This window comes from Lycium ferocissimum, chromosome 1 (genome assembly GCF_029784015.1).
Source record: "Lycium ferocissimum isolate CSIRO_LF1 chromosome 1, AGI_CSIRO_Lferr_CH_V1, whole genome shotgun sequence".
In the NCBI taxonomy this organism is placed as follows: domain Eukaryota; kingdom Viridiplantae; phylum Streptophyta; class Magnoliopsida; order Solanales; family Solanaceae; genus Lycium; species Lycium ferocissimum.
The window spans coordinates 11,922,906-11,935,358 of NC_081342.1; the positions used below are offsets into that span (position 1 = coordinate 11,922,906).

At 32.5% G+C, this 12,453-nt stretch overlaps 1 non-coding gene and 1 pseudogene across 1 annotated transcript; one reads left to right on the plus strand and one right to left on the minus strand.

Moving 5' to 3' along the window:
- Positions 1 to 2,510: 2,510 nt before the first annotated feature.
- Positions 2,511 to 2,584, plus strand: TRNAV-AAC (transfer RNA valine (anticodon AAC)). The gene has a single exon. It is a non-coding gene; the product is annotated as a tRNA-Val (tRNA).
- Positions 2,585 to 6,182: 3,598 nt separating this feature from the next.
- On the minus strand, positions 6,183 to 9,982 carry LOC132062115 (enoyl-[acyl-carrier-protein] reductase, mitochondrial-like; annotated as a pseudogene).
- Between the last annotated feature and the right edge of the window lie 2,471 nt (positions 9,983 to 12,453).

Sequence of the window (12,453 nt, forward strand, 5' to 3'; positions counted from 1 at the left end):
CAGATCGCTTTATTTCTCTTTTCCTCATTAAAAATCACAGGTCTAATTAAACAACGGATAAGGCCAAAAATACCCTTGAACTATTAGAATTAAAAAATACCCTCCATCCACCTCAGCCCCCAAATACCCCCTCGTCATCTACCTTGAGCCCCCAAATACCCCTCGCCATCCACCTATGGGTCTAATATACCCTTATTATAACAACCCCATGTTGACACCCAATTTTGTCCATCCTTTCGTCCAATTTACATCGTTAAGCTTCTATTTTATTAGATTATTAATTATATTTTTTTTTTATCACAACTTGTAGTCAAATTTCTTGATGATCTCTATTACTATTATTACTTTTATTACTACTATTACTACTACTACTACTACTACTACTACTACTACTACTACTATTATTATTATTATTATTATTATTATTAATAATTTTGAACTTGGACGGATTTTTCAAATAGATTCAGATCCAAACTTCTGTCATTTTGTTCTTGGCATATTAGATGAAAAGAGGAAAGTTTCGATTTTGCAGTTAAGGCGGATATTAGCTATGATTTTTATGATTACTAGTAAGAAATTAAGGTGAATGAATTAAGGAAATAAAGTGGAATTGAAAAGAGAAGAGAAGAGAAAATCAAACTAGAATAAATGAAAGAACATAAAAGGCACAAAGAAAGGGATCTTGTAGCTTTATTTCGACATTAAATTCGAGAATCGTGGAATGTTTGATTTTAAGGAAATTTAGAGATGACTATTTCTTAGGAATTTTAAACGAGTAAATAAATAAATCAGTTATGGATATTTGGTTTTGGGGGTAACACCGATGCCTTATTTAGGATTTTTTTAGTCAAAGAGATTATGGCCGGGGTAGAAACTTTAGGAAATGGGTGAAAAATTATTAGGTTTATTTGGGGAATATAGTAATTTCAAATAGATTTTCTCGATTTTCATAATGATAATAAAAGTAGAGGGACAAAATATTGTGGTAAATAGTTTTATCACTTGTAATAGTAAAGTAATCATAGAAACAAAACAACAACTATAAGTGTGACACTAATACAAAAAATATGTTTAAATAAATATTTATAGAGAATACGAATAGGATTAACACTGCAATTAAGCCAGAAGGAGAATAAATGCATGAGTGATTTTTTTTTTCTAGTAAAATGAAAAGGTAGTAGTAATAATAATAACAACAACAACAACAACAACAATAATAATAATAATAATAGAGATCATCAAGAAATTTAACTATAGGTTGTGATAAAAAAATATAATTAATATTCTAATAAAATAGAAGCTCAACAATGTAAATTGGACGAAAGGATAGACAAAATTGGGCATCAACATGGGGTTGGATTACGTTAGAAATAAGAGTATATTAGACCCCATGTTATGTTAAATGAAATTGTGGGGCTCAAAGGTGAATTGAACGCTAGGAGGTATTTGGGGCTCAAAAATCTTTTTCGATTTTTGCATGCAATTCTAATAGTTCGGGTATTTTAGGCCCTTTTCCGTTAAAACAAAAATTAAAAACTTTATTTTCTTTTCCTCATTAAAAAAAGAAGTCTAATTAAAAAGATTCCATCCAAATTTAAAACTTGTTTCAAAGTAAATGAACTGCTTTTAATTATTCTTCCTCATTTTTTTTTTTTTTGGTTATTTTCCTCTTATATTCAATGTTATACATAACTATACAAGTTTTCATAACTTTTTCTAACCATTTCATGACCTTCGAAATGGTTATGTGTGTATATATATATATTTGAGATCGCTTCAAAATGGAATCAAACAAAGTTTTCAATTGTTGGGATCCGCTTTGAGGCGAAGAATTTGAGAGGTAAAGGGTACGCATGCCTTGGGATAAGGCTTTTTTAAAAAGTATTTTTTCTTTTGTTTAATGTTACTCCCCATTGTAATTTATATGTTTTTTTTGATCGATGCGGTTTTATATAAATAAAAAAACTTTTGAATATATATAATTTTAAATTAGGAATGTGTATAGTTTTTAAATTTTGTGGTCTTAAATTTATCATGTGAAATTTTGAATTTGAAAACTTACTAAATATAAAAATTACTTTTTTATATATCATATCAAAAAACATAACACTTAAATTGAGATTACTTTACTTATTTTTTTAATTTAATGAAAAACAGCTTTTTCACTTTCAAAACACTTTTTTTTTTTTAATCCTAAAAAAATTGACATTGATGCAACAATTCACTTTTTAAAAAATAAGTAACTTTTGAAAAAAAATAAACAATTTTTGACCTCCAAAGACTTAACCAAACAGACCATTAAATCTTCTTCATGCTGAGGAATTACAGAGCTGCATATGTGCAAATTTGTAAGCTTTAACTGATTGTCTATTGGAGCATCAAAAACCAGAAATCACTCTGAAAAAAATGAAGCAACAAAACCCTATGGTTTCAATTCGATTGCTATTCATAGAAATCACTTATTGCCGCCAAAAATGAACTGTCTGCCAAAGATACTACGTATATTGGGAAGCGACGTGGTGTAGTTGGTTATCACGTCAGTCTAACACACCGAAGGTCTCCGGTTCGAGTCCGGGCGACGCTATTGATTTTGTCTGTTGAGTTTTCAACTCTTTTAAAACTGAAGATTAGGAAGAATAATCCTTTTTATCTTCTTCTTCTTCTTTTTTTTTTTTTTTTTTTCTTTTTTTTTTTTTACCTCTCTCCACCGGAAGCTCCCTTGCATAACCCTTTTATGACTCGAACCCAACTTTAAACATTAAAAAAAAAAAAAAAGAGTTGAGAAGCAAGTTGCAGTTATATATAATTGCATCTGATTTCTGCGCCCGTGTTTAATCCCACTCTTGTCTTATCTTTTCAGTGTTCATTTCCTCTAATGAATATCGAGATATCAACTAAATGATAAAGGTGACAAATTAACCCTATTTGAGGAATATTCCCACTTTAATATAGGATTTAGAGTGTTGTACATATTACACGTCTTATATGATCGTTGTGTTTAAGTTACAATATATTTCATTCAATTTTAGAAATTATAATAAAGTACCAAAGTTCGAAGCAAACCTTTATCACGGATCTTGTTGTTAAAGATAAGATTATTGTGTATGACATAGCTCGACAAAGAATTGGATGGGCAAACTAGATTGTAAGTACAATCTTTTAAGATTTGATTGTTGACAAACCACCTTTCTTTTTCTTTTTATTGCCTTCGCTTGCTTTGAGATCGTCGATGAATATACACCCTAGGAATTCTCAATTTAAAAAGGAGCTATCGATGTATATTTTACTTTCAAAATGCTTTTTTATAGTTCATCACTAATTAAATGTGTCCATAAACTACCACAAGGATGAAGTTACTGGACAATCAAGTGCTAGCAAACTATCCTCTTTTTAATATCTTATTCGTCAACCGCCACTTTTGCGACGAGATGCACATGTGGCGCACGAAATGCACGGGTGACGCTCCCAAAAGATATTTTTATTGGATACTAGATAACCTATCCGCGCTTTGCGCGGTAATTAGAACATCATAAATTTTAGTAACTAACTTTTTAATATTTCTTAAATAAGCAGGTAAAGAAATGAAAGATTCAAGAAATTTTGATCTCTCTATGTGCATATGTATACAATTTAAAATACATTTATTACTTTGTAAATTCAATCTATGTGTATATGAGTATTAATTTTTCCTTTCATTAGAAAATAAAGGTGATTGCTTTCATAATTTTCTCTTTATTAAAATCTAAATAAGACTATAAAATAAAGAAGAAAGCAAATAAAATTTTAACCTCTCTGAGCATCATTCATACTCAAAATGATATTTGTGAGAGAGTTTAAAACAAAAAATCACTAGCTGCTATTGTTATTATCACTTGTACCCAATATAGACACAGGAAACTTCTAAATTATGAACCTGTAAATGAGAAGGTAATTACAATTGGTGTTTAATTTCCTCTTTACTTCTTGTCTGATCCCATTCCAAGAGTCTTTGAAGAGCACACCATCAATTGCACCTTGAGCCACATGCATCATTTGCTCTCCTTTCTGACTCAAAAAAATAATCATGTCCAATTTTTAAAAAGAAACATAAATCTTCCCTTTTCATCTTTCTCTTCATCGTCTAATGCACCTTCCATATAATGTTACTGTTCCACTCTAAAAATAATTTCTTTTCATCCTCAAAATCATTTTATTATACTCAAATTGCTCAAAGTGTCAAAATATATTAAATTCATTTGAAAACTTATCCTATGAATTCAACGACATACAAAAAATTACCGAGAGAATCCACAAGAGTCCCTCCATACGAAAATATTTTAAGCTTCGGTCTCTTTGAGAAATATCTCTTCTTTTCAAAGAGGAATATGTTATCACATTAAAAATTATTAGAGAAGAAATAAAAATAGCAAAACCAAGAAAAAGACCACAATAAAGAAAAGAATATGAAAAAATGAAAAAAGATCAAAAGAAAAGCGTGCATAAGAAGCTAGGTGAGAATATACGTAGCTTTTTCATACTAAATCAAATTAGGTGGAAACTTTACACATCACCTCTAATGTTTTTCCATTAAAAAGAAAGCTATAATCAAGAAAGAACTGAGGATTAGAGTTTAAACTAACAAACTACAATTAAAAAAAATGTACTCATAGGCCTTGCTTTTGGTGAAGTGAAATGGATTCTATCGTCTTCGTGTTGTCAACGTCTGCTCAATTAATCACTTCATGCAAATTCAGACGATAAAAAGAGCATCTTTATGTGAAAGCTCAAACAATATATCAAAACCTTCCACATGAAATGATAAAAACGTGGACAACGAAAATCACATCAAGAATAAAATAATTATTTTATCACAAAATATACACTAACCTTAACTGATGTAACGAAACTATAACAGGAATCCAGAGAACTGCAACAATACTCTAGCTGTTTAGCTTATTTTGGGAAGCCATGCTAGCACCAGAAATGTGTAACTTTTAGGTATAACATGGTCCAGCAAAAAGAGATTTGGGACATGTATATGAAACTATGAATATATGAGAAAAGAAAAGATAGAGGAGGTGAAAAGGTTTGTAACTGGCCTATAATTATAACCTGTAATTAGTGATTCCATCAGTTGTATAAAATTAAGTACTAATATTTAAGATAATTAAAGGAGTGTCTTTTGGATTTTTATTATCATAACACAGAAATGGAAAGAGTAGGAAAAATTCAAAAATAGGAGAAAAAAGATAAATAACATTCTAGCCATCCCCGAGAAAGATATACATCACCTCTCCATACGCTAAAAGTATATTATATATAGATATTTGAGACCTCATATTAAAATTTAGCTTTAGGCCACCAATTTCATTGAACAGCTCCTGTTCATAACCCCTTGAAGAGATATGCAGTGCATTCTGCTGATGCAATAATCCTCGGACCTTACTTCCACAGTGCACGGAATCGGATTTGGACATGATTCTCCACTATTACATTTTTTAAAACAAATCATCTAGTATCTCCTAATGATTTGTAGCACATATTTAGTCGTTCCTCTCAATCATGCTGATTTGCGGGAATCGGTGTGCCGATGTCAAAGAAATCTGTCTTTGCCAGTACAAAATTGGACTAAAGAGATGCTTTTTTCCTTCAAAAAAAAGTAAAGAATAACCCCAAATTTTTTTTTTTTTTGGAACCCCAGGATAATCCTTTGCAAAGCTACAACCTCTCGCCCTTCGAGTGAGCACAATAATCAATTGTGAGCACTTTCATGCGCACCGATAAACCCCCCACTATGTAATAGCCTACACAAACCACAATGGATGTGAACCGCACTAGAAAAGAGAAGCATACCATGGCTGCGCCGACTCGAAGGCATTGAGGGAGGAAGGATCCCGGGTCATCCGTGTGGATAACCACCCTCCAAACCAACTGAGCCATCCCGAAGGACAATAACCCCAAGGTTTCTCGAATTCTCTGGTAAACTTTTTTATCTGGAAAGGCCGAAAATGGAGGTCAACATCCACAATACATCCAACAAAATTTTGTAGATCAACTCTTCTCATTCATGTCATGTGCAAACTGCATCCTTCACCCTTTTTTAATTGAGATTGTCCATAGCAGGTCAGAATCAGATTGCACTGTTAATATATTCTCTTTCACAATATTTGATGTATTGACTAACAACCAGTTTCATTTCTATCTTATTTCCTTCCACTTCCTTGTTTCCCCATAGCCCTTTCAAGAGCTGTATGAAAATCATTAAAAGGTACCATCTCCATCCTGTAAAAAAGATAAATAGTTACTCATATCAACTTTTATATTCAACTAAATAATTTAATTTTAATGTGGGATTACATAGGGTATGTTGTTGTTATCACATCATATATGATTAAGTATTAAAAAATATATATTTTATATTTATTTGCTAAATATAAACATCTGATGTGAGTATTCTTTTTATAAAAAAAGACATCAACGATGTCACTTTGTGGATTATTACAAATCAAATTAACCTCAATTTCGCCTTGTAAAAGAATACTTTTAAACTATCATATCACTTAAATCTTATTACAGATTTTTATATAAAAGATGAAATTAATAACTTAGAAATAAAATAATTAAATATTACAACATATTAAAATATACTCATAGTAAAAAATGTTTTTATATTATCATTGTATATATGTTAAATTCATCCCAAAAAAAGATGGAAGTTCTTTTTTGTGGTTGAAAACCCCTTTTGTGAGATCACCGATGGTTAAGGGATTATTCCTTTTTCTTTTTCAAACTTTTCGTGACGATACTTGTGCACTAGGAATTGTTTCATCAAAATATTTATAAAGTAAGAAATTTCATAATTATAACATTTTAATTTGATTCACTCACCCAAAGGAGGAAAAAGGTCAACATATCCCTTTATAATTTCATTAGAAGAAAGTAACTTTATAAAGATTTTTCATGTGTTATTTTCAAATATCTTATTTGTAAAAATAATTTTTCCTTTATAAAAACATAAATTTTAAGTTAGAGATCGTACTCATATTTCAATCTCCCAGCACGAGCAAGAACCAAGAGATAATCAATCGAACACCTATATGCTGCTTTGTCTAAAGTTTTTTCTTGTAGCAAGTATCCTTTCAATGAAATATCCTGCCAAAAAAAAAAAAAAAAAAAATTCCAATAACGACAATTCAATATACAATCAAAAAAATTATGTAGTGTTTAAATTACATAATTGACCATTTGAAACTGACCTTGAATATGAAATATGTGGTAGATATGGTAATAGGCTTCTTTGACATCCCTCCATACGTAACCACTGTGCCACCTTGCCTGAAAAATAAAAACATTCTTAGTTTTCTTTACAACATGAACGTGAAACAGTTAAATTAGAAGCTAACTATATAAAAATAAAAAGGTGTCTCACTTTTAAGAATTTGACGACCAAAGTAGCTGCATTTCCACCAATACAGTTCAAACCCAAAAGAGGTTGAGGTATATCATCCTACAATATGTTACCGTTACAACAAATTAAAATACACTCGCTGATAGTGCGATATTTATCATGTATATAATTTAAATCCGTACCATGAGACTTTTGATAGATTTTACTTTGAGTTCACTCTCAGCAAACACTTTATTAGCACCAAGTTTCATTAATTTTTCTTTTACTTCATCGATCCCGGTTTATCTCTTATAATATTAACACTATGAATTCCACGAACTCGAGCTAGCTGAATAACACATTGTCCCACAATGCTTGTAGCTCCGTTTTGAGCAATTGTGTCCCCTGTTTTATGGAAAGAATAATTAATTTTTTTTTATGAATTAATGTTTTTATGATAACCAAGTTGAAGTAATTTTAAAGGTTTAAATTTGGGAATTAAAAACAAACCTGGTTTTAAAGCCACAAAGTCCTCAAGCATTCTCAAGGCACTCAAAGGATTAACAGAAACAGTGGCAGTATATTCAAGTGGAGTGCTTTTATCAATTTTGTACCACAAACTTTGGTCTTCTACAACATATGTTTGCCATGTCCCTGAAGAGTGACATGAGGATATCATTATTATCATTGAACTTTATTATCAGAGGCGGATCCAAAATAAAAACAACACGAGAAAAATCATATTTTCTCTGGTTCAAAATAAGTGAATCTTTGTGGTGTGTCTAAGAAAGTTAATTAATTACATTAATTAAATGATCATTTTGACGATACTATCCTTTTAGTTTCCCAAACTTTTCTTAGAAGTAAAATGAGTCAATGTTGGATTTGAAAAACCAATTTGAGAGAAGGGTAACTTTTGAAAATTAACTAAACCTATTTGTGCTTTGAAACATTCATGTATTTTGGACAAAAAAAGTGTTAGAAATTCATTTATTTTGGGCTGAAGAGAGTATATCGGAGAATTTTAGATTCGGGATCCATTAAAAAATACAAATTTTGGACGAAATCTGTCAAAATTGACTTGTCGTAAAAGTTTCTAATGGATATTCCATCTCATGGCATTCTGACAGAAACGCTCGTCTAAGTAGAAGTCAAGGAAACCATAAATCAGTCGAGCAAGAAAACTAGATAATCACTAGTACAATGAACTAACCATAATGTTAGCATTGACTCTTGTCATTGAACTAATAGCTAATACAGAAATGTACATGACATGAAGCATTAGACCGCAACAAAATGAGGTAGATCAAATCTAAACCACATAAAAGTTCGTAATGAGAGAGTAGATGAATCTTGTGATGATGTGTACTTGACTACTCGGAAGAAGTTGGATAAAGCAATCATCAGAGAGAAAAATAATCCGCATGGATGGGAACCCTCTTCATTTCATCATTTGTTGTGTTGTTCTGTTCATACGTCCCAAGCCCTTCTTAGAAAGCCCTCTTCCCTCTCCTTAGGAAAAATAACATCGCCCATCTCATGGTCAAATCTTCCACCAAGTACCCCTGTGATTAGAATGTAAGCTTAACTTAATGCATAACAGGATCTTGAACATGATAATCTTACAGAGAAACGTTACAGAAAGCGTACCTGATGTGGAAGACATTATTACGAAAGCGGAAGCGTTGTTTCTAGAAATTGGTTTCTACCTCCTTGCCCTAGCCTTACGTTACCACAGCCGTCAATGATGGAAAAGTATATTAGAAGAAGTGGTAACCCTAATGGGTGGAGGGAGGACCAATTTATAGGGGTTGAGACTTAATCCGGTACGTCCATCAAGTAACCGATCTAACGGACGAGATTTATTCTTCATTAAATATTAGTTATGGGCTTTACATTAATTGGGCCACATATTAGAATTAATAAAATTCTAACATTCTCCCACTTGGCCCAATGACCACATAACACTAATATTAAATGACATAAAACATTAGTAGCGCATAAAATAAATCTCTTCTATAATGTCCATCATGCATACCTTAATATGATACTCAAAACAATTAACATTATACTACAACACTAGCATCTTATCATACTAGGTTCATAAGTTATAAAACATTTAACATTATGGTCCACAATAATGTCTCATGGAGACTTATCCTGTAATATCTCAAAACAATAATGTGTACACCATTATGAGAAACAGGAAATTCATTAAAGTATATCAGAAACACATAATTGAGCTCAGAGTGTCAAACATCATAAAGAAAAACATTAATCATAAGTACAACCAAGACCCATTCTATGTACATGTTCTTTAAATGTCTTTGGTTGTAAACCTTTCGTTAATGGATCCGCAATCATAAGATCGCCTAATATGCTCAAGTGACACCCTTGTTTTTGAACTTCATCCTTGACGGTAAAGTACTTTAATTCCATATGTTTGGCACCTTTGGAGTACTTATCGTTCTTGGAGAAGAATATTGCTTTAAGATTATCACAATAAATTTTCAAATATTTGGTAATGGTGTCGACAACCCCAAGTCCTGAAATAAAGTTCCGCAACCATAATACATGAATTGTAGCTTCAAAACATGCCACAAATTCTACTTCCATTGTGGATGTAGCAATGACGGATTGCTTAGCACTCTTCCACGATATTGCTCCTTCAGCTAATAGGAACAAGTAACCAAACACATCCACCATGATCTGAATCCGAGTATCTAATAACTTCCAAACTGTTGGATCTCCTATGCGTGAGCATATAATCCTTCGTTCCTTTCAGGTACCTCAAAAATTTCTTTGCAGCTTTCCAAAGATCAATTCCCGGGTTACTCTGATATCTTCCTAGCATTCCGACCGCAAAACTAATATCCGGTCTTGTGCAAGTTTGAGCATACATCAAACTTCCAACAATAGAAGAGTAAGGAATTGACTCCATTTCCTTTCGTTCTACATCATTCTTTGGACACTGCATGAGACTAAATTTGTCCCCTTTTTGAATTGGAACAATTCCTGCTGAACAGTTGTTCATGTTAAATCTCTCAAGAACTCTTTCGATATAGCCTTTCTGAGACAGTCCCAATAGTCCTTGTGATCTATCACGGAATATTTCTATCCCTATCACATAGGATGCCTCCACCATATCTTTCATTTTAAAATTCCTAGAGAGAAAATCTTTCGTCTCACGTAACATGCCCAAATCATTAGCAGCAAGCAAAATATCGTCAACATATAGGACTAAGAATATAAACTTGCTCCCACTGATCTTTTGATATATACACCGATCAACGGTGTTTTCCTTAAATCCAAAAGATGTGATGGTATCATTAAACTTTATATACCATTGTCGTGAGACTTGTTTGAGTCCATATATTGACTTCTTTAATTTACACACCATTTGACCTTTTCCTTTAATTTCGAAACCCTCTGGTTGGTCCATATAAACTTCCTCCTCGAGGTCTCCATTAAGAAAGGCAGTTTTCACATCCATTTGGTGTAACTCTAAATCATAATGAGCCACCAAAGCCATAATAATTCTTAACGAGTCTTTCTTTGAGACCGGTGAAAAGGTCTCTTTATAATCAATGCCTCCTTTCTGAGTATAACCCTTGGCAACAAGTCTGGCTTTATGTCGTTCAATATTGCCATTTGAATCGCGCTTGGTCTTGAAGACCCATCTACACCCGATTCTTTTAGAACTTTCTGGCAATTCAACGAGATCCCAGACTTTGTTGTATTCCATTGATTTTAACTCTTCTTTCATGGCATCAATCCATTTGTCGACTCGATTTCTATGGCTTGTGAAAATGAAACCGGATCTTTATTAAGTCCAATGTCAAAATCTGACTCTTGTAAATAAATCACATAATCGTCTGGAATAGCCGATTTTCTTTCTCTTTGAGATTTTCTCAATGGCATTGTTTGTGAGTTAGTTCCTTCCTGGAGTGTTTCATTCAAATGTTGTTCAGTATTGTCAAAGTGTTCTTCGACAACGGGAACAATATTTGTTATTGGTGTGGAAGTAGGCACATTCACGGGCAATGGAACATTAACCCTTACCTCATTTATTTTCACACTTTGTCGTTCGACGCTCCCACTAACTTCACCATTTTCAATGAATCTTGCATTACCGGTTTTAACAATTCTTGAGCTATGGTTTGGACAGTAAAACCTATACCCTTTAGATTTCTCTGGGTAACCAATAAAGTAACCACTTACTGTTCGAGAATCTAATTTCTTTTCATGTGGATTATAAATTCTAGCCTCCGCTGGGCAGCCCAAACACGCAAAGTGTCTTAAACTAGGTTTCCTTCCAAATCCACGCTCAAAAGGAGTCTTTGAACCGCTTACTAGGAATCCCGTTTAATAAATACACAAATGTACTAAGAGCATACATCCACAAAGTTTTGGGTAATGAGGAATTACTTATCATACTCCTAACCATATCCATAAGTGTCCGATTACGCCTTTCTGCAACCCCATTTTGTTGAGGTGTTCCTGGCATAGTATATTGTGCACATATGCCATGTTCCTCTAGAAACTTTGCAAATGGACCTGGACATTGTCCCGATTCACTGTATTTTCCATAAAATTCACCACCTCTATCTGACCTAATGATTTTCACTTTCCTATCTAATTGCCTTTCAACCTCATTGACGTACACTTTGAGGGCGTCCGTTGCTTGAGATTTTTCTTTCAGCAAGTAGATATATCCATAACGTGAAAAATCATCAATAAAAGTGATAAAATATTTTTCTCCAGCAAAAGATGGAACATCAAAAGGTCCGCAAATATCAGTGTGTATAATTTCAAGAAGCTGGGTGCTTCTTGTGGCACCTTTCTTACTATGCTTGGTTTGCTTTCCCTTAATGCAATCCAAACATATATCAAGATCAGTAAAATCTAGATTCAGGAGAATCTCATTCTTTACTAATCTTTCTAACCTTTCTTTGGATATATGACCCAAACGCCTGTGCCACAAGTAAGCAGAACTTTCATTTAGTGAACTACGTTTAATTCCAACATTTTGATGTATAGCAAGAAGGGATTCAGAAAAAAACATTATCGAGTTTCAATTTATATAA